This window comes from Heliangelus exortis, chromosome 2, assembly GCF_036169615.1.
Source record: "Heliangelus exortis chromosome 2, bHelExo1.hap1, whole genome shotgun sequence".
Taxonomy (NCBI): domain Eukaryota; kingdom Metazoa; phylum Chordata; class Aves; order Apodiformes; family Trochilidae; genus Heliangelus; species Heliangelus exortis.
Genome location: NC_092423.1, coordinates 61,213,027 through 61,236,788, shown reverse-complemented (window position 1 = coordinate 61,236,788; position 23,762 = coordinate 61,213,027). Strand labels below are relative to the sequence as shown.

The 23,762-nt window shown below is 39.2% G+C and overlaps 1 long non-coding RNA gene across 1 annotated transcript in view; it reads left to right on the top strand.

The window, feature by feature from the left end:
• Window positions 1-22,834, top strand: part of LOC139792659 (uncharacterized) — a 103,365-nt gene extending 80,531 nt beyond the window's left edge. Inside the window, exons 6-8 of the long non-coding RNA XR_011724336.1 lie at window positions 19,017-19,106; window positions 21,392-21,459; window positions 21,655-22,834. This is a non-coding gene — a long non-coding RNA (uncharacterized lncRNA). The remainder of the gene's footprint in view (window positions 1-19,016; window positions 19,107-21,391; window positions 21,460-21,654) is intronic.
• The last annotated feature ends 928 nt before the right edge of the window (window positions 22,835-23,762 follow it).

Here is a 23,762-nt window from a genome sequence, read left to right as displayed (position 1 = left end):
CCTGTCTTCCTCTGGTTTCAACCAGAAGAAACTAATGCCAAGAGTAGAGATACTGTAAAAAAATTGAGCCTGAGGTAAATTTTGCCAAAAGCCAATTAGTTATTTGAAAAACAGATAGAAGGTTCAAGCCAATTTGAAGCTTATCAGATTGAGATTCTGGTAGATCCAAGAGGGTGTAGAGACTGAACCCACTCTGAAACATCCATCAGGTGCAATTATTTGAGATTCTCTGCTGAGTGAGCCTTAAGGTCTGCAGAAGGCCAGTAGAATGTGGTGGCTGCAACAGGAAAGCACACAAAAACCCCAGCCATATCTTTGCATATCAGTCCTGTGGAGAAAGCTGGTGGTCTCAGGTAGCACATTTAATTGAAAGCAGCCAGTGATCACTGCAGAGCATCTATTTTCTGAACAGACATCTATTTTCCAAACCATGTGTAGTTTTCCAGTGGTAGCTTTGTGAAGAACAAGCTGCACTCCTCTAGCCTAGGGACTGCAAAAATGTTGGCTGTCTAAACTGCATAGGCCTTGATTTGAGTCAAGCATGGGAAAATTTGAGTTTTCATAATCATGTATAGAATTCATTTGTGATAAAACATGAAAGCAGCTTGTATTTCTAGGTTAAAAGTCACTAGACCAAGTTGTGAATTTGTCCATATTTCTTGCCTGATAAGGAAGTGACTGCCATGAAAAGAATGTGCAGGGAATATGTTGGGAGGGTCAGCTATTTTTAAGCCATTGATTTTTGCAGAGCATGAGTCCTATGGCCAGGACTTAATCTGCAAAACTGCCACCATTCTTCCCAGTGAGGACTCCCACACATATCCTGTTTTTCACATTTCTGCAGGAACATCTGTTTGTGGTTCCTCCACTGAAAATATGAAAGTCACTCATGATGGGACTTTCCATCATGATCTAACACTTAGGTTTCCCCATTCTAGGAGAAGAATGAGTGGATTTGACCATCCAGACCACTTGGATGTATGTACTAGAACTTACATTTCTGAAGGTGGTAACTGTGGCAAAGATATGAGTGATTAATACCAAAATGATCCTTTGCTAATAATGAAAGAAAAGGGAAGACTTTTGAGACATCATCCTAAATATGTTGTCCAATATACAGCAGATCCAAGAGGGAACAAAAATGGAAGATTTTGGTCTGTTCCAGCCTACCCATCTGGATAATAGCAGAGAAATCCTGCTTGGATTCAGAGTTCTTCTCATGCCCCCACTGCTCACGCACAGCTGTGTGCATTAGGAATATCAAGAAATAAAATCAAAGTTTAAAATATATTCTGTTGTTTGGTGGGTTTGTTTCTGTTTGTTTGTTTGTTTGGTTTGGTTTGGTTTTTTTTCTCCTGAAAAAAGGCCTATGTTTTCCCTTAAAATATGAGTGTATGTGCATGGGAAGAAGAAAGCCAGTTTATCAACAGTTCTCAGAAGACAGCAGCAGTCCTCCTCCTTCTTTGGGCCAGTCCATCAACTCTAGCTAGGAAAATGTTCCAGGGTTGAAAAGCACCATAGTCCTAAAGTTGCTATTGTGTATGATTGATGTTACCAACACTTCCCTGTTGCACCTGTGGAAGAAAAGGGTTCACTCTCTAGACCACCCAGTTCAGAGCAAAACCCACTTGCTCTTGCATTTAGCAAGGGGTCTTGTACCTCCAGTCTGACTGATAGATGGAAAGATACTGCTGCAGTAAGAGTGGGCCCCAGACCCTGTATCTAAGTCAGACATTCTCAACATCTGCTGTACAGCTACCTTCTTCTGCAAGAAAAGTTGTTCCAGGATGCTACGGATGCCCCAAGAATGTACTCATGGATTTTCTCTCATAAAGCATTAAATTTGTGGGGAAAAAAACATTTTTAAAATCCAAAACATTTGGATTTTAAACAAGAGTGTGTGTTTTGTTTTAAACGTGGATAGAATTTCTCATTCGAACCAGAAAGTGAGTCTCTTTTACCCTGAGTAGTAGCTTGAAGTTTTCACTTGATGCAGTGACTTGAATCTCACTGTTACATGTTGGAAATATGTGTCTGAAACACCAAGTGGCTGGTTATTCTCAAGCAGATACTCTTCTGTGCATCCAAGATAGCAGTTCTCCAGTACATTTCTGAATATTATTGAAATATCAACAGAATCTTCAGCTCTCACAAATGAAAGTTTGTCAACCACAAGGTTGATTTTGCTTTGGAAGAAGGACCCCATCTTTTTTTTTTTTTTTTTTTTTTTTTTTTTTTTTTTTTTTTGAGATTCATTACCCTTAAGAACACAAGAACAAGCTATCCATGGAAGCCAGGTGTATTCAATTTAGATGTGAGGCATATTTTAAATAGCACCAGTGAGTGACAGAGACCTTCGCAGGTAGAGATGACTTTCCTAAATCTTGATACTGTCTCTCCTAAGCTAAGTATCTAGCTGGCAGATATACTTTAGTCAGTCTGATATGAGCATAATAAGGCTCTCAGCTCTGTAACACCCAGAGGATAGGAGCAGAGATGTCTGCATCCCTTAGCTTTGCCTGGGGGGAGGCTGGATTCCTCATACATACCTAGCAAAAAAAGGCAGGGGTGTGCTGCTGGTGCCATGCATGGCCATTCTGTGAACACAGGGAGTATCTGAGGCTAAGGGTCATGTCTGCACTGCTTCATCTGTGTGGGGTGGACCGTGTGGTTCTGTGCACACTGAGCAACAGCACAGCAGTTGTGGACCACAGGACTGGTGAATGAACCTTCAAATCTATGCAGTGATACAGGTGTGTAGTTTGTGCTGCCCTAATTTTTCCTTCTCTGTGATTTCGGCTACCACAGATTGCTTCTTATCTGGGAGATAAGGAAATGCAAGTAGGGCATAAACACAGAAGGAAAATCCTGAGTAGTTAAGACTTGTCCTCTCATCCCATTTATAAATGTGCCAAGGAAAGTCTTAACCTATCCTGAAAATACTGCCAGGGATATGCACTTGTGGAACCAAACCCGTGTTTTGCAAGGTAGGAGATAATTAGGGAGGTTGTTTTTTAATTATCATTGAAGTCAGTCCTCACAAGGCCCCCCAGCCATAGACAGGTTAATGGACACAATGGATGCTGAATCAGCAAAACCTTTGCACTCACCTTCGCTGGGGGCTCCTGATAGGCTGAGGCTCACTCTTTTTGCTGGATGTGCTGAACTTCTCTCTGAAGCCAGGATGATTAAAAGAGAAAAGCAATCGCCAGCTTTAATCAAGCTCACAGGAACACACCTTCCAGATTTTGTGAAACGAGGTATTTGTTACCTCCTGTCCTCTGGCATGGTAGCAGTTTAATGAAAGGCTGCATATTTTTCTGTTAGCAGCTCAACCACTTAATTCTTAAGTTCCTTCAGAACTCTCAGATGTATGCCATCTGGTCATGGTGACTTGTTGCTCTTTAATTTGTGAATTTGTTCCAGCACTTCCAGTTTTGACACCTCAATCTCTGACAGAGTCTCATCTTCATTACTTGAAAAGAATAGCTCAGAGGGCTGTCTCTCTCTTTTGCGCACATCTTCTTGTAGCTTCAGTTTCATTAATATAATTTTAATTTAAAGCAGAATTTATAGCTTTTCCCAAATATACCAATGCTCTACCTACACTTCTTGTGGTATTTTATCGTGCTATATATTTATTAAAAAAAAAAAAACCCAACCAACAAAACACGTCAAAACTGCCTGGAACCTGTGCAGACAGGTTCCTTTTTATTTTAGAAAAGACAGTTTTCTATTTTCTATTGCAGAAAAAAATAGAGTTCACAGAAATATCTGTCACATCCAGCAAAGGGATATTATTAGTTCTTAGAAAACAGGGAATTTGAAATGCTATTCAAATGCAGCTAGAAAGCTTCTTCATGGCCCAATGCTATTTATTTATGTATCATAAATAATATCTATTATTTACGCTCTATTTGCATTTCAGGTTTTGAGGGAAGTTGAGTCCCCATTGTAACTCACGCTCTACAAGCACATAGTTAGAGGCAATTCCTCTTCCAAGGAATTTACAAATAGAGAAGACAAATGGCTAAGAACAGACAACATGCAAAGAAGTTGTCAAAGATTAATGTCTTTTTAGTTACATTTTTAATGGATTTTCCTTATATATACATTATGTCCTCCACCGCCCCTCCGAAGTTTCACCACCTCACCAGGATTTCCTAATATACTTTATTTCCATCCTTTCCCTGCCGCCGGAAGATGTGACAACAAAAAACCTTGGCAGTGCAGCACACCAGCTCATGCCAGCATCTTTTTTTTTTTTTTTTTTCATCCTCCTGAGAGACTGAAACAATTTTCCAGAGTTATCTTTGCACATGGGATTCAGGGGAATAGGCTTACCTGGCTTGCTCCCTTCTTTCTTACTCACAGACCATGGGTGGCATCACTGCACTGCCCTAGCAGCAGAAACCACTGTTGAAGAGCATCCCTTGCCTTCCAACAGTGGAGGTGAAGAAGGGAGGGCTGCTTCTCCTTACTTTCAAACACCAGAAAACTTTTCTGCAGTGCCCTTTGCAAGGCTCAGAAATGAGCTGGCTGGAAGGAGTGATTACGGATGGGTATGGAAAGGGCAGAAAATTTAATCTGCTCTTCACTTCTTTATTAAATCCAGGAAGTGACAGAAGCATGCTCCCCTCCTGACAAAGTCTGAGGGTCTCTAGTGACATTTATGTCACTGGAAAGGCATATAATATGTACACTGTGGTTTAATTTTATCTTAATGAAACAATATACATATAAAACTATCCATTAAATATAAAACAGTAAAGTAATTTGCAAATTTTCCTACGGCATAATAAATTAAGCATGGAGAGCACTAAGGAATGCAATTTGCAGTCATTTATAATGCAGTGTTTTATGTTAATAATTCAAAATCACATGCTATTTGGAGACACTTCTAATTAATGTATTTATGAAATTGTGAACTGTGACTGTTTTGGTTCCATTTAGCTAAACATTTCAACAGAATGCACTTGCTGTTGTTTTGTGTTTGCTTAATGGCACCAGCAAGAATCAAATGTACAACTGGGGGAAGCTGGGGGTGGTATCTGTTGCTGCTTTTTTTATGGGTATGTGTTTTTGTCTGTCTACTGTATACATGCATGTGATTACACTCCTGATCTCACTGAGGAGAAGAAAGTTCTGCAATAATTTGAGGAGGAAGTAAGGAAAGGAAAGTTTTAAGGATAAATAATTTATTGCAAGAAAAGTTCAGTACCTTCCTAAAGAATTCCTGAAATATTCAGTTCTTTTCTCACAGAAGATCCAGATACACTGACGTTTCTCCTGACTGGTTAATTATGACTGACACAGCCATAATTTGTATTCATATTTTTATTTTGCTATTATTCAGCATTTTCATCAAACTAAGTATTTGTCATTCTGCTTTTTTACCTGAAAATCTGATTCCTCAGAAAGTTATTCTCCTGAGAGAAGACTTGCAGATACTTCAGGGTACTCTGAAATTCCAAGTACATTTTAAGAAACAAAACCACCATACATATCAGAATCAGTAGTGAATTATTTCATGTTAAGGCCCTGATTCTGAAAGTGGCTTGAAATGAGTGCACTCATAAGCATGTGTGGAACTAGGTGCTAATGGTACTCCATTGGAGCTTTGCACAGGAAAATGGAGGAAAAAATTGAAATAATTTTCAATGAACAATATCTTTCACACAGGAAAACACAAAATTATACTAATAAAAGAGGAGAGGAGAGGAGAGGAGAGGAGAGGAGAGGAGAGGAGAGGAGAGGAGAGGAGAGGAGAGGAGAGGAGAGGAGAGGAGAGGAGAGGAGAGGAGAGGAGAGGAGAGGAGAGGAGAGGAGAGGAGAGGAGAGGAGAGGAGAGGAGAGGAGAGGAGAGGAGAGGAGAGGAGAGGAGAGGAGAGGAGAGGAGAGGAGAGGAGAGGAGAGGAGAGGAGAGGAGAGGAGAGGAGAAGAGAGAAGGAAAGGAAAGGAAAAAGGAAAGGGAAAGGAAAGGAAAAAGGAAAGGGAAAGGAAAAGGAAAGGAAAACCTGAAATTCTCAAACACATAGTAAAGAGTTTCCACACACTACATATGTCCCCTTCCACCTTCAGTTCTGAGAATTCAGTGGGATGTTAAATCAATTCATCATGTCTCCTGCTAATTTCAAAGCTTACTTGCAGATAAGTAAGTCCATGTTGAATGCTTTATTTCATCACTGTGCTTTCTGTATGGCCCTTGTTCTTTTTCCTTCTTCTTGATGCCTGTATATGGGTGGGGAAATATTTTAAGCGTTCTCATGGCCTTTAGCTGTGATCTTGGAAATCGACCAATGTAATCATTAGACTGAAAAATAAAGCTGGATTTTGACCACTTTGTGTGATTTATACTTTAAACAATGTAGGAACTGTTATGATTTAGGAGGCAACATGGTTGTCTAGGACCTACCCCTATAATACTTGCCATCAGTCACTCTATAGAATCTTTTTATTTTCTTGACATCAAGTAACAAATACAGACAACACATTAGATCAGCAAACTTATTATCTTCAATAACTACTTTTTTTCTAAAATGAAAAACATGACAGTATCTTCTGTAATTATTCATGTTTTCCCCATATGCATGTATTCAGGAAAAGTCCCATGTTTTTTCTTTTGCTAAATAACTTGTATTTATGGGAGATTCCATAAATGAGGCTTGAATTTTTGGGTGAAAATTCTTATCCAAGCTATGTTCCTTGAGAAAATTATTGTAATTGTAATTCTTATTTATATATAAAAAAATATGCCTGTCACAGAGACCTAAGGAGTTAGAAATTTCTACAGTGCATCAGTACAGGATGTAAGGTGATATTGTGCATCAGGAAATACACTATGAGAGAGGGGCTCTGTTCACTGGACTTTGCTAACTAATCAGTTACTACCTGTTTGCCAGAAATTATGGCAGTCTGGATACAATGATTCAGCTTTATTTTGAGCTGCGTGCTCCCAGGTTTATGTCTGAATCTGAGTTTTATGATTTGTGCCCAGCTCTAAAATGAATTTATAGTAACATAGAAAGAAATTGTCTTATTTTTTTTTTTAGGTTGGGTTTTTTTGTTATTTTTTTCCCCTTCTATTCTGAACAGAACTTTTTAACTTTGTGAGTCGTGAGTCACAGTGTCTGCTTACAGCCCCTGTTTCAGTCCTGTGGCATTTCAGCATTTCAAAGATTATGGAAAGCTTGCTTTAAAAATCTCTTCTCCAGTGGTGGGAAAAAGGCAAAACTTGGTAATAGGTATTTTTCTTTCTTTCTTCTAATTATCTTGACAGTATTTATAAGACTAGATCTACAGCTGCCTGTGGCTAAAAGCTCTCAATAAAGGTTCTGTAAAAGAAAGAAAGCCCAAACCACAGATTTTAACTGATCTGCTGAAAGGTATATTGCCATTTTTAATGATAATTTTGTCTGAAAATGATAGTTTTTTTTTTTAACATAAAGGCATAAGTCAAGAGTAAACATATCAAAATGAGCTCAGTAGCAACTTCTGGGTGTCATTAGACACTTGTAGCTTTTATAATTTGTAAGTAATGTCACGATGTTTTGTTTGACATCTTATTATCGGAGGGTAGGAATCATTAGTGTACCTGCACACAGGTACTTCAGCACATGTCAAACAAGAAGTAAGTTAACTACCACATTCTGAAAAAAATAACAAACCCAAGCATTTGGATGTCTTATGGAACTCCACCATTTGGTATGTGAGGATTATCTTTGAAAAAAATGCTAGGGACGTGCAATGTGGATGTAATTATTAAATTGTATTGGTTGACCTAAAATTCAGCAGAAGAGCTGCCATTCCTTGGCATTCTATTATCTTGCAAGATTTTTATTTGGTGATTTATGTGGAATTCATCAAACGGAGTTGTTTATGTAGAAATAACTCTTCATGGAGAGCTCTGTTTGTTTTGCCTCCTCCTCAACTGCACATGGTTTTTCAAACTGGAAAGCTGATTTTTAAAAATTATTTGAAGACACCAAACTAAAGGGTTTGAATGGCATCAAAGAGAGACAGGAACATGAAGACTGACAGAGCTCATTATGAAGGAAGAAATACTATATTTATATTACTTTTTAACTGATGTTAACTAGCCTTGGTACTGGGGATAACTACCTATGTATCAAACTGCAAATTGACACTGGTTAAGGTAAATGCAACATTTGTTTTTCAGATTTCAACCATAACTTTACTGATAAAGTCCTTGTCCCTCCTTCACTTCCTTGGACTGTAAGAGAACATGTCTGTACTCATTTCCAGCTCGAGCCAAAACTGTAATTTGGAGAGACAAGATACTCTGGAGGAAGAATAAATGCATAGGCATATTCCAGAGATGGAGTGTGTGAAAAAAAAAGGGTAAGAAATATAGTAAATCTTGACTGACACAGAGAGCATTTGGTTGAAGAACAAATCCTGGGAAACCTAAAGATTCAGGGCCCCAAACTGGCTGGAGGTGGGAGAAGGAGTAGAAGTCCTGGGTCTCCTCTGTCACAGATGCCTAGAAAAACCCTACATAAGAGAAGAAATTTAAGGGATTTATGAACATTGCTACCATAAAATGATAAATTAACAAACTAGTAAAGGGAAATACAGCATCTGCCACAAAGGCAGTATGGTAAGACGTAAAGGATTTTGCCACAGGACTTAATCCAGTTCCCACCATGTTCCCTGGGTAGCTGAATTCAGCCTTTTCATGTCAGAGCAAAGCAAGTTTTTTAAGATGTTAGGGATAATTTTCGTGCCACAAAGAAAGCTACTGGGTTAGGCATAAACAAACAAACAAAAAACCTCAGATATAATAATTATCTATAGAGTAGGAAGTTGTCTAGCTGAAGGCAGCAACTAAAAAAATCCACACAGCCTCTGCCCAATCCTTAAGCATCCTTCTCAGTAACCCTGTTGCATCTGTTTGCCACAAACATTGTGTGAAGGCACTTGACTAGATATTAGGAAGACATTCTTCACTGTGAGGGTGGTGAGAAACTGGCACAGGTTGACCGTGGAAGCTGCGGATGCCTCATTCCTGGAGGTATCAAGGTCAGGTTGGATGGGGCTTTGAGTAACCTGGTCTAGGGGAAGGTATCCCTGCCCTTGCAGGGTTGGAACTTGATGATCTTTAAAGTCTATCATTCTATAACTAGTCCAAATGTTTTGGGAAAACAGATTTCAAGTGCCATGTTTCTAATATTCTTGGGCAGAGAAGTCAGAAAATCTGTGCAGGAGTTTCATGGGCCAAACTTTCTGAGGTGAATCTCCATGGACTTGCCAGGAGCAAAGGGAGAACTTCACAAGACCCACTTTTTGGAGGGCACATAATTTGGAGAGAAAACACCTAGTTAAATAACATTTTCCACTTACTGTTTAGCCACCAGTTCACTCAGGAAAATAACATATTTGAGATCATTAAGCAAACTGAAAAACTGGGGAAAATCACTGAATCAATGATTTGTGCTTTACCCGTTGCTTGGTTAAACAGAACTCAAAGTACCTGTTTTTCAAAGCATCTCTCTCCTGCCTGTGATTTCATGGTGTTTGCATCTAACTTAGGCAGGATATGCCAATGCCAGAAATTAACAGCAGTGCTGCCTAGCACTCCTGCAACCTGAATTCTAGGAGCAGGGCAAAAGGCTTCTTCAAGTTTCTCTTCTTAGGCACCACAGAGGGTTAACAGCCACTGAAGACACAAATGAGATCATGGAATAATCTTGGGCAATCCTAAAGTACTGGGAGAAGCCAGGCTGGACAGAAAAAAATCCCAAATGACCAACAAACCTTTCCAGGGCATTTACACTGCCAGGCAACTTATTTTATGTCCATCTATGATGCGAGTATATTGTGAAATGTAGCCCGCTTGCTAAATGTTGTTTTGATGTGTTGTTCAGGACATGGGGAAAGAGTAATGGATTGCATTCAATCTCTATTAAAGCAGAAAGATATCTTCTGCAGAATTTATTTTCAGAAGCTTTGCACTAACTTCATTTTCTTACAAGCTGAAACTGCTAATGAGACAGTTTTAACAATGATGCTAAATGCATTCATGGAAAAGATGTGTCTGTCTGTCTGTCTGCTCAATGAATTGCCTACTGTTGTGCTAACTCAGAGTGAACAGTTCTTTACTGTGAGATTTGGGGATCTGGGATTAGGTCCTAGTGACAATTCACGTGGGAAAAATGTTGTATCATATGTAATTACAGAAAGGAAGATAGCAAAAAAGTTAGAGGTGTGGGAAAAAAGGAATTTATAACCCACAAAAAAACCCAGGTATCTGAGATGGTTGAAAATTGAGAAAAAACCTTGGCAAACTGAGATTTTTAGGAATCAAAAGTCCAAAAGAATTATCTTAGAAATATGCTTTTGAGGCACATTTTATGTCATCATGAAGCAAGCTGAGAGATAAATTGAAGTGATCCAAAATACACCTTATCACCAGGAAAGCATATTTTCTGATTATGGTACACTGAAGTTGAAGATGAGGAGCATTATGTTTCCACTTTCCCCTCAAAGGCTTAATTCCCCATGTGGGCTGCAACTCTCATAATGCATCTGTATGGACTCAGTGCCCACAGCAAATCCTTTCCCAGAAAGAGGAGACTGTGGGGCACCATGGGAAGCCCGGGCTTCAGGGAGGCCATGTGCCATTAAAAGGTAATTGAGTTAAAACCAGAACTTCTGCAGAATGAATGGCTTAGGTCAGTCCAGCAATCTGAAGAATTCTGATTTGGAACAAGTCTGAGCAAGAGTAAGCCTATAATGATGGTATCTGTGACAGGGAGAGGGGGAGAAAAAATTAAAAATTCAGCATTGTGGAAAACAGCATTTTTCACGTGAAATTCACTCTGAAGAAGTGGACAGGATAAGTAATTTCCAAATGAAATTCTGTTCTATTCTATTCTATTCTATTCTATTCTATTCTATTCTATTCTATTCTATTCTATTCTACTCTATTCTTGATAGCCTTCGGGATGTTAAGCCATAAATTCCTGGACTTTGGCAGAGCTGCTTTGACTCTCATGGAGGTAGTCTTTTTTTTCTCCTCTTACTCTCCTGTGTGCATTATATATAGCACAGGCTAAGGAAAACTGTACCCTCTAAAGAAGTGTTGTTCGAAAGACTTGAGGACCATATGTAGAGAACCTGGGCACCACAGAGACTTCACTGTTTACACTGAAAAATTAGATAGACACTATCTTGCCCTGCAGCCTTATATCTAACACCTCTTCAGAGCTGAAACATGGGCTGTGACTAGCAGACTGAGGTGAATCATTTCTGGTACATACACAGTGAAGATTCCAGGTCAGCCCACCCCTTTAGGATGCACCCCTTCAGACTGCCCCCAACTCATTTTAAGTCTGGGATGAGGTTAATTTGGAGGGTGGGGAAAGTTGATTCTGCTGTAGCCTACTGGAGGAAAACCTGATATGTTTTGTGAGGGCTTTGAGTGAGCTAGGGAGACAAGGACTGCCTGGGATGCTGAGCTGCCTCTAAAGGAAATGTTGGCATTCACCAAGCTGTCACACTGATGTGTATGGAAAGCTCTACTTGGGGCTGCCCAGCTGAATTTCTTTAGCCAAGCCAGTGCCTTTGAACAGCTCCACAATAATACTTTTTCTATGTACATTTCTGTATAGAAACAACATATATTACCATGTTCCATCTCTGCATCCCTGCCTCCATTACCTTTTGCTTATTTAAAGTAAATATGACATAAAAGTGGAAAATTTTAGGCACTTTCAGGCCATTGCCAGTTTGTCTGTTAGATACGACATATCAAACATGGAGCTACACAGAACTTGATAGCTGGAAATGTCGTGATGGCTCATTTGCAAGATTATGTTGCTGCTGTTCACTCAGTATTCCCTCACTTTCCCATTTCTTAGTGTTTTTAAAGCAGGATGAAGAGCAGAAGCTGCTACTGCCAGGAAAGGAAACTGCAGGAGCCAGAGGGACACACATAAGGGAGTGCAAAGGTGCAGGCTTTCACTGCTAATGACCTTGGCTTCTAGCAGATGCCACGATTGGTGTAACTGCTGCTAGAGCTGGAAGGCACAGGGGCTGGATCCACGCATCCCATTTAGGGCTCAGGGAAAGGAAAACAATTCTGCACTGCATTAAAAACTAAGGGGAAAAAAAAAAAAAAAAAAAAAGGTGAGTTTTGAATTTCTACTTATGGTTACTGTAACCTTAAGTGGGGAAAATACTTTCAGGAGTTACTTCTTAAAATGAGCTACTGCTCCATAGCTATTGGAGGGACACAGGCAGGTATCTGGCTTCTCTTTCCTTTTGCTTCCAGCTGTTTCACACACTTCTGAAAGTGTTTGCTCTGTGATGGATAATTGCTTGTTTTTATCATTCGGTATATGAAGCACGTTTTCTCAGGAGTGTTATGAGCGAATGGTTTACCTTGGTGTGGTTTCCTCTCCAACAGCCTCCTAGTTAAGAATAAGACCTGTTTAGGTGACTAGTGCTGTTTCTGTTAGCTGTCTAGTAGCATTAGCAGCTGTGTGTAAAACTTTCCAGATTCTTTGGAAACCTTACCCAGAAGGTGGAAGATATTGCCAAAAGTGGAGAGTTAAAGTAAATAAAATTAAGTCCTATTTGCCTTTCTGCTGCAATGACTTTCACAGGCTCAGGAAAACTGTTCATAATAAATTTTGTTCTTTGGTGTGCCTGAACACAAACTGAGTTGGCAAATTACTAAATAAGAATGACATGACAGGTATCAACTCATTCCCTAACTGTGTTATCAGGTGACTGTGGTAGTGGGGAGGTGGTGAAGAATCATCCTGCAGGAACATCCTCTGAACCTGTTCCTGTCTGAAGCCAGCACGCAAAATTCTACTTGTCATTCCACAGGATGCTCCCTCAGTGTCAGATTTTTTCCTTCCCTTTCTATTTACCTTTTTTTGTCTGCTCACTCCAACTTTATGCATTCCATTATTTCTTTTCATGTTTTTCTTCTGCCTATTTCTTTGTTTCCATTTTCATAAATGGGATGAGAATCTGTTAATTTCCCATTTGAACACTTGCTCCATGATATTTGAATACACTAGGAATGACAAAAATGAAATGTGTCCGTTCTTGATGCTTTCATTTGAGTTATTCCTGAACATCCCCAAGGCCAAAGAACACAAAGCAAAGTATGGTCAAACTCAAATGTTTAGGTTTATTAAGAGGCAATCAATAATTACTTATAAAGTTGCTTTCCTAATGGAAATATATGTAGAGAAAGGTTTCTATGGGAATGACCTTTCTTTAATGTGGTAGACATGTAATATACACAAAATTATTAAGTCGTAAATATATGTGGCCAGCTTATTTCTTCAAATGACAATTCTGCATGTTATTCTACATTAATGTCTGAATTATCCATGAATATTGAACTGGTTCTATAGGAGAAATATGTAAAAGCATGGAACGGGTCATCAGTTGCCCTCCCCTCCAAGCTGAACTGTGCATTTTAGGAAACAATGGGGAAAATAAAGTTCTTTTCCAACTAGAGTTTGATTGTGAAATAAATAAAAGGCTATTTTCATTCAAGCTTGTGAGCTAAAGGATTAGGTAAAACTACATGCATCATCAAACAACTATTTTTAAAGCTTCTAATAAACTTTTGGCCAAAGTTACAATTCTCAAGAAAATTGGTTTTCATGGCCAGTGTAGAGTCACAACAATCACAACTGGTGACACTGGGTGTTTTTGTTTCCATGAGAAAAATTAAGGAAAGAGTTTTTATTTTTTTTTTAAACCATTGTTTGTTTTTTTTATTTTATTTTTTCCCTAATCATTCCCAACTGACTTACCATTGTGAGCTCATACGTACTGGGGTTTTAGGATTTATCAGAAAGAAAAATTTAGATAGTAACTACAGTACATCCAGAGCAAGGAAATCTGTAATATCCTCCAAGAGGAAAGAGGCCAGGTCTGTGGGGAAGGTGGTGGGTCATATCTGTCCCACAGTGGGAACACATATACATAGGTGGAGTATGTTCAGTAAGTGTGTTGATGCCAGCTGATCCCAGTAAAGGATGCTGAAATAGCTACATCTTTGTGCCATTTTTAAGAGCTGAACCAGGAATACCCTAGAACAAGGCATTCTCCTAGATGGACTTCTCTCCTTTTCATCTGTAAGTCTCTTTGAGGAAAACAGTTAAAAAAGAATTAAGGAAAATTTAATAATCAACCTTTGCACAAACAGATAGTAGATAGGCAAGAGAATGAGAGACCGAACTGTGTTCATTTATCCACAGAGTAAAACATGCCTGGTATCTTTTTGTACCTGCTTTGGTGAAGAAAGGTTAGAGCTCATTCACACTATCTTGTTGCAGACTGTACTCATTTCACCTGTCTCCAGCTGAGGGAAAACATTTGAGTAATATGAATAGAGGCTCTTATCCTGTGAGGAATTATATGTGGGTTTTAAGCAGCTGTAAGGCTCTAATAGCCTTACAATTTTTTTTTCTGTGTTCTATGTTATAGCAGCGGCTTTATAAGAAGAATATTCTACATGTGCAAAAGGTGCACTCCCTTTTTGATGTACACATAACTGATTTCAAGAATTCTCATTCAGTAATTTTACACAGACTTGGAATAAAATCTTTGGCTTCTGACTTTTTTTAAAGGATAGGCTTTTCCCCACTTCTGTTCTTTTTCTTTGGCTTTAATTACATTTGCTTTATTCTGACCTTAGGTCAAAGAAATTTTTCATTTAATATATGTATCCTGACAGGGGCTCTAAGCACATCCTTGAATGTGGGAATTTAGAAGGGCACCTCTATTTGATTTGTGGAGATGTATGCCTGTGAAGTCTCAGCCTGAATCATTCAAACCTGGAGGCCTTACTCTTGTGATCACACACATTTACTAATTTGTGCACACACCTATTGTTACCTTTGATTTCAGAAGCTGGGGGCATGTAATGTCTGAATATGTTGTTCAGGACCAAACTGGAGGAAACCAGGCTTTGCAAATGCTGCCCTTGGTTCACACGAACTTATCAAATGGAGAAAAGCAATTGCCCCTTTCTTTTACTCTCTGTTGCAGGTGTTACTAGAACATGCTGATATCCCTCCCTTTTTTTGTAACACTGTCCTAACCATGCCATTAAAAGAACTGATGTCTTTCAGACAACTGAGTAGTGTCTTTATAATGCCCAGGGAGTAATAGGCCCTGTTCTTCAACCAAAAACAAAGAAAATTCCCCTTGGTAATTAAGCTTGAACACAGACATTATTTCCACCCTTTCTGTGTTATAATACTGTAATGCAAGACATCAGAGTGTTCTTAATAGTGTGTCCCAAGCACAAATACTTGGATAGCCCAGCTCGTCTTCCCTCAGAAGAGGAAAGCAAGGTTGTAGGCATCTCTCACTGGCTGTAGCTGAGTTACTCCATGTGGTGCAAATGAATTCTGCCAGCAATGCTGAAAATCTGCTTTGTCTTGTAGAGAAGCATTTCTGTAAGAGGTTTGATAAATCGTCTTGTCACACTTGGATTAAACTATTGATTTACCAACACCCTTTGTATGTTGACCCAAGAAAACACAGTGGATGCTATTTAGAATATTACAAACCCTCTGCCATATGCATGTTGTCTAGCCTAGACTTCAACCCTATCACCTTTCAGCAGATTGCTTTAGACAAGAGATCTCATGGGCAGGGAATCTGCAATGCATATAAGCTTACTTGCTCATTTAATACAAGAGAGTCCTAGACACTGACCTTGTCTATAGCTTCCAGCTTGGCAGGGCTGTAACACCACAAAGACCTGCAAATCCCTTTTTAACAAGGCTACCTGAACCCAATGGCCCAAGTCCAAACAGATGAAAACTTGAACATGTCCAACAGATCAGATGCTTATACTGTTAAGTAGAAAATTGTCTGACGCTGCACATACTGGTATCTAATTACATGATTCAGTACCAGTTCCAGGCATCACAGTGTGTTTGTTGCCAGTTCCTAGAACACTATATATATTGTTATTTCACTACTGAACTGTGGAAGGGTGTTTCACATGGTAGATACGGAAGTGCGAATGTTTACTCAAGTTGTCTCACAATTTGAAGCAAAAACCACACTCCATCAAGGTGGATTTTATTTCTGATTATTTGAAACAAACAGCAGTTTGGTTTTGGGCTGGAGGGCCTAAAAGAAAAGTCTCCAGATAAAGGAGAAAGGGTCTGTTTGTCTGAGTGATGGCACCATGTCTCCCAGGGCTGAAAAAGTGTGTGAGCTAAGAAGGTGCTTGGGGAGTGCATAGGGAAAGGAAAATGTGGGGCTTCCCATGTTCCCAAGACTTGTTTCCACAGCCCTTCCCATGCACCTGCCTAAGAACTGAGGAGGCCTGGTTTTAGAAATGCACAGAGTGAGGATTGTGAGCACCTGGGCACAATGTGATGTGCTGCAGGAATTCCCTGCTTTGGAAGAGCAGCCTGCCCTTAGCTGTGTTCAATGCAACCTGTAGCTTCAGCATAAGCAGAACTCATCCCAGTACATTTGATATTTATATAAAATTATATTTTTAATTGTTTTTCTTAACTGTCATATGAGCTGTTTCATGGAATTGCAATTATATTCCTACCACAGCCAGCTTTATTAAACTGGAAAAAGAATATTGAAAACACGTTTCTTTGCCCCAGAGAGAAATTAGATAATGACAGCTTAAAATGTGGCTCAGCAAAACTCTATCAATTAGGGGTTACATTTTGATGGAAACAAAACCAAAGATCATTCCTACTTCTGGTTTACCCTGACCAGCAAAGTTCAAGGCAGGGCCAGATATAAATGCACTGCACTTCTAGCAACTTTTGTTCACTTCCATCCTCGTGTGTTACAAACTCTGCCATGTTTTATCTTTCCAGTGATAAAGGTAGAATGCCACAATAAACTATAGTAGCTGCATTTTAAAGCAACAGCTGAGTAATTTGGCAAAATATACTATTATGCACATATTTAATTATCTATAGGATCCAGCCTTTGTGCACTGCTTGGAAATTCCCATATAATTTGTTTTTTGTGTGGGCTCATGCATGATGCCACTTAGCTTCTATGACTTTAGGTTGAATGATGTCATACTGTAAGATGTGATATTCCCTGGTACAGTGAGCAAAAGAACAACCTCTTGTGAAAGTGACAAGTACTCTTGAAACCTGGATATTTTGCTGCATTGTTATTTAAAGATTTGAAGTGCCCGTTGACTTTGTAGTTAGTCACGTATTAAGGATTCACATAAAAATAATAAAGTGCAAAAACTCACCACCCACAATGGATAGAGTTAAAATTGTCACCCTTTTGTTTGCTTTACATTCAGATAAATTAAAAAATAAACAACTGAACTCTCAGAAGAATCACTGAAATATAAGCCAAATAAACTTCTCTCAAATCATCCTCTGGAGCTCATGGGAGATGTTCATCAATAGGCATATCAGGGGTTCCAGACAGAAGGCCTTGCCCAAGAAAATACTGCCTCTGAGCCTGGGAACTGACAGGCAGAGTTGCTCAGCTGCACTTACCTGTGAAGGCTGGAGGGGGCAAAAGGCAGTTGTATAGACAAAGGGGATTTCCTTCCTATAGCAGGCTCTGAAAAATTCAGGGTTATCACTGACATCTTGAACAGTGATCAGTAAAGGACAGCAAGTGAATGAGAGAATGGAAAATATGATACTTGTGTTTGCAGGAAGCCACTGGCAGACAGGAATGGTGGTTGTACACTGTAGCTTTATCTTTGCTGCTAATGCAAGAACACTGGGTGTATCCCAACCACGTGTAACAAAAGCACCCAGATAAAAGGTATAACAGGTGAGGTTTCATTTGCAAATCCTGTTTCTCAGATATTTTGCAGTATCACACGTGCTCAGGAATTGTGGCCTCTGGGCACAAGAAATGAAACTGAAGAACGAAAATCACCGGCCTGTGACATGTGCCCACAATGTCACAGTGCCCACAATTATGAAACGAGTGCCCACAAATTATGCCAAACATTACTAAAAAGAAAATTAAATCAGTCATCAAATTGTTGCTGGGCAACCAGCATATAACTCTCATCCTATAGAAGTTAACTATACTTCTCTTTTGTCCAAGTCACCAATGATCTCTGAGCAGGCTCCACTCTGGCTTCAGCCTTGTAAATTCTTTTCATGCACAGATATCCTGCACATGAGGACAGATGGGGAGAGTACCAGTAATGAAAAACACTGTCTGCTAAGTTTTCTGGAAAGTAATGCAAAAGGATATTCAGAAGAGAAGTCTAATTAAAAGAGACGCTTGCTGGCGTGTAGATTTCTGGGTCCTTGCTGTTCCCTATTTAAGCAGAAAATAAATTATTTCCCACCACAGACAGGGAAGCTATTCTCAAGAAGGCTGCTTTTTATCTGGATTTCATTCTCAGCTTTAAGAATAGGGCAGGGTAATGTTGGATGTTCACAGAATCATAGAATCATTTAGTTAGCAAATGACCCTTAAGATCATTGACTTCAACCATTAACCTAACGCTGCAAAGTCCACCACTAAACCATGTCCCTGAGCACCACATCTACATGTCTTTCAAATACCTCTAGTGATGGGGAGTCACCCACTTCCCTGGGAAGCCTGTTTTAATTCTTGAGAACTGTTTTGATTATGAAATTTTTCTTAATATCCAATCTAAACATTGAGGCTGTTCCCTCTCATCCTATCACGTTACTTGGGAGAAGAGATCAACATACATGTTGTTACTACCTCCTCAAACTTTTCCTTCTAAAGGGACCTAAAGATTCTAGTTAGCAAAAGTTCTTTTTTTCTTATTTTACACAGTTTCTAAGGTTGTTCAAAATAATTGCTCCTTATGATTAATTTCACAGACAGCCCCCTTTTCTTCTCAACTTTTTGCACTGTGTACTGTTAGGTTTGAGTATGGCTTATGAATCTGTTATGTCACTGGGATTTTTAGTGCATGCATTCTGCAGCTGTGGTCTCTCCCACTTTCCTTCATGAACTTGGTGTGAGGATAAAGAAATATTTTTATTGTATTTTACTTTCAGTTCCTCTACATAAGAGACTGGAGCTATGTCCACTATGCAAGTGGCATCAATGGTATTCTGAAAGCTGTATGGATATCATTGCTTGCCCAAGTAGGAATGAAGTCAAGGTTTGTGTGGTCGAAGGGAACAGGCTAGATATTCATGTTCTTGCACAAGACCAATTCACCCTCTAGTACAAAAGGTGGCAGGTTTTATACTGTTTAAGCTCAACTCCTCTAGGAGTCTTTCCATTTGCACTGACAAATGGCTCCTGTCACAAAGCCATTCAGATTTTGTTTGTGCACCAGTTTTGACTGGTTTTGAATTCAGACCTTTTGAATTTTAATACTTCAAGCTGCATCCACTTTTCACTTCAAAAGAAAAAAAAAAAAAAAAAAAAAGAGGAAAAGATATTTGTTCATGATTGTAATAAAAATCTAAGTTGTGCTGAGTCTCATAAGGGATGATTTGGCCCACACAGCTAGAAACACACTGTAGAAGGCTAACATGAATCCCTCACTCCAGGCCCACTGCTGCTGCCCTTTATTCAGTCACCCACAGCTGCAGTAATTGGATCTTTAGGTACAGGTTAATGGGATAATTAGCCAAAGGAGATCAAACTTGTATGGTGTGTAGAAATTGATGGTTGCTGTCTCACAGCTGCCTGTTATGTGCCACTAGGGCAACCTGCCTTTCTTTTCAATGGGCAATAAAGTAGGAGATGAATTAGATGTGGGTGATTCTGCCTGCTCGTGGTGTTGAGGACATCTTCACTGCTATTGTAATTTAAAGAGCAAATAATATAATTAGCAATTGTGGCTGGAAGCATATTGGCAGAGAGGTCTTCCGCTCATCACCCTCCTGAGGCAGGCTAAGCACTCAAGTCTCAACAGCTTCCATTCGAGGATGTTCCCAGGGAATGGCTCTGCCAAGAGAAGGGCTGTCTGCTAAATTGTCCTCATACAGAGGACACTGATATTCATTTTTGGCAATTTTATTGTAGAGCTAAAATAGGCAGTTTTGATAACCTAGAGAGCTTGCTGATAGACTCGTGTTTCTTCATAGTTCATGTCTGACATAGATCTGACCCATGGCTTTTCTCACTAGATTGGAAGTGAGCAAGCATATGTTCAGACCTAAACAATTCCAGGAATCTTTTTGGAGGAAACAAATTAGGTTTTAGTTTGGGTTTTAAAGACTATCATGTTTGCTTTTCATTTAGTGATCACTTTTTAGATCAGGTCTTAGTGACATGACTGAACTGATTTTCTTATGAGAGTGTTGTCAGAGACTTTCTTCACCCTACACTGACAGATGAAGAAGCCCACAGAGCAATTTTTAACTAGTGCCAGAAACATACTTTGTGGTGGAGTGAGGAATGCCATCCCAGTCTTCTGACTTTTATTAGTGACTCAAGAGGCCATCTTCAGCAAAGTCAGTGATTCATGCAGTGATTTGAAAGAAATGTGTTTGAATGAGCTTCCTGTGCATTTGTCACATTTTATGGGTTTTTAATAACAAGTCATTATTATTGTGAATTATTAAGCCCAGAATCCTATATAAATCTTTTCAAATTGATCTCTCTTTATAACCTGGGGAGAAACCTGTTCCATGTTTTTGTTCATTACATTGTTGCTGATTCATGGATTATTATTAGGAAGGTTTTAAAAATTTAAATGGTGTAGGAGAGGATGTTTTGCTCTCAAGATCATGATTTTTGCCATAACAAAGGGACTATTTGCTTTACACCACACACAGACTCCACTATGAAGCACAGAAGCCTACTAAGGACAGTAGAGATTTCCAGTCAGGAGAATGGAGTGTGCCTTGCATCAGATATGACTCCAGTGCAGTGTATTTACTGGGATGTAAACCAGCTGAGAAAGGGGGTAAATTTGCTGACCAAGTCCAGCACAGTTGCAGCCGTCCTCCCTCCTGAATGAGCTAACTTAAAAGTAGATAGAATATCTCTACCCTGCAGCACAGTCACATTTGAGATTACAGTGAAGACACAGACAAGGTCCATTTTTTGCCCGTTTGCTGCAATTAGAAACAATAGTTGCCAATGGAGATAGAAAGAACATCATCTATGTGCAGATAAACACCCTGAGGTTTACCAAGTCATTTGGAGCTCACAACTTACATCTGGACTTTTCTTTCTTGCAAAATTCCCAGACCATTCTGTTGCAAGCTCAGTAATTAGATGGCTATGTGAGGATATATAGAAAGATGGAATGAAGTGAACCCTTATTTAAACTCTTTGAAAACTTAACACAAGCCCTATTTTTAAATATTTTTTTTGAACTTCCAGTAATAGACTGTGTTTTCTAGTCAGCTGTCACATTGGAGAACTGGGGCTTAAAGCTGCTTTTTTTTTTTTTTCTTAACTGGTTCAGCCTTTCCTATACGTGACCAGCATGGATCCTGAACCTGCAAGATGCTGATAAATCTATAGGACACAAAGGCATTTATCATCTCACAGAAAGCACTCATTGTCGAGTAGCATGAGGCCATGATGTTTGTACAGTCTTCTAAATTGGTGAAAGCATTAATTACACTGAATAATGGTAACCCTGCTATCTTGGCAGACATCTGGAACCTTGGATAATTATAGCTTCTGCTAAACAAATTTTCATTCTTTTCTGATTTTTTATTTTAGGGGACAGAAATAATTTCCAGATAACCCAGTGCCTGGGTTAGGATTTGGAGATACCAGGATATGAATCAGGATATGAAGAACAGGAGTTTTACTTATACAACAGTGACTGACAGGCAGGAGTAAAAGTTGTTCTAACCACTTCTGATGAGCTTGTGTATTTCTCCTAACTCTGAGAAGATGGAAAACAGTGCAAAAGCAAACCAAACAAACTCACAAAACACACTTTGAGGAAAGGAACGTGACAAAATGGAAGATGAAATTAAAAGAAAAGGAATGAAATCAGTCTTGAAGAGAATTGGAAAATCTACATGTCAGCAAAAATAAACTTCCTACTTAATAAGGTTAATAGTAGATAAAGTCCCCTAAAGATAAATTGTTATCACAGTTGACGACCATTTTATTAAAATGTTAATGGCCTGAGGCAAAAGCAAACTGTTCCCTTAATCTGCCAGAAGGACTGCTTTCTCAGGAATTATATGTGCCAGAGCACTTGGGATCTGGGCTAACTGTAATAAGCATGTTTAAAAATTGGAGCATCCACAGCTTGTGAATTTGTGACTACAAGGGAAGGGATCTCACATGTCTCAAAATGGCCATGCCCTTTTCTGCCAAACACAAGTTTCCCTCACATTCTTCAATGAAAAATTCTGTTGGATTCAGCTGCTGCAATCAAAACAGGTAAGGTGTGGATGACCAAAGGAAGGATTTGTTCTTTACCTTCTTCCATACTGCCTGTGAAACGGGTGTAGCTTAATAAGGGCACTTGCTGTAACAACAAAGAGAATGAAAATATGTTTTCATCAGCACCTCTAAGTTGAGGTAAAACTACAAAGCAACCTGGCCAGCTGAGCATTCAGTGAACTGTGACAGAATGCAGTATGATTTGTCTGGGATGAGAATATCAGCCCAGAAGAAGCCTCCAAAAGTTTTGATGAAAACTCATTGCATACGGAGAGCCATTTTTCTACAAGCACAGTGTCAGCTCAAACCACACTGGAAGTGATGAGGTTGAGTTCATGTCCTGTATTTCCTTATGGCATACAAAATGCATATCCCTCAAAGCCCCTGGATTCTTGAGGAAGGAGAAAGAAAAGGTAAAACAGAAAGCACTCGTGATGCTCAATGCCACATTACATTTCTTCTCACTTTTTCTCTGTGGCAAAGGTGTAAAAAAAAAAACAAAAAAAACCCAAAACAAACAAACAAACAAACAAACAAACAAAAAAACACAAAAAAACCAAAAACAAACAAAAAAAAAACCTATACTATAAATCCAAGCCTAACACCCATATCTCCTCTGCCAAAGTTTGCATGACATAAAAGGCAATGACTAAGACTGAACAAGTTGAGCACAGCTGAGGATGTTGCACCTTGTAAGAGGGTGGTATATCCTGATTCCCAAGTGGTTCCAGGGCAAGAAGTCTGGGAATGGAGGATGGTCTAATGGAACTTCACTACTGAAGCTGGTTTGTGTGTGCAGCAGGAGCTCAGACTTCACTAGGTCTGGTTTGGGGAGGAATATGACTAAACCTTATTTCCTCCCTTTTTTCTTTTACATAGGTGACAATGAAGGTGTAAGTTTTGCTGTAGGTTTTTGAGGTGGGGTCAGGGCTGCTGGGAGCAGCCCCACGTTGAGCCACAGACAAGAGAGAGGCAGGGGATAAGATGAAAGGCCTCAACCTGGCCAAGAAGACATTGCCAATGGGTGTAGTGTTTCTATATGCCCTAGTGCCCTAGTGAGGTAACACAAGGGGTTATACCATCATCTTTTCAGTAGCATTTATTCTTATTTTAACCAGTCTTCGTATGAATAACTCATATGCAATTTTTCAAATGCACTTTTACTCAAACTGCTTAACCCTTTAGAATCAGTCTTCCTTCTGTCCCTTGCCTTTGAGAAAAAAAAAAAAAAAAAAAAAAAGGCAAAGGTTTAATGGATGTATATCTGATTATCAGATTTCTGGGGACACACTGTGCTTCTTGTGGCATTATTCTGTGCTAGTTGAATCAGAGAGGGAGCATAAATATTTTGGTGAAGAGATCTAAAAGAAGGTTTGTCAGATGTTTTTTCTTCTCTTTGACACATAAATATTTCAGTGGTTTCAAAC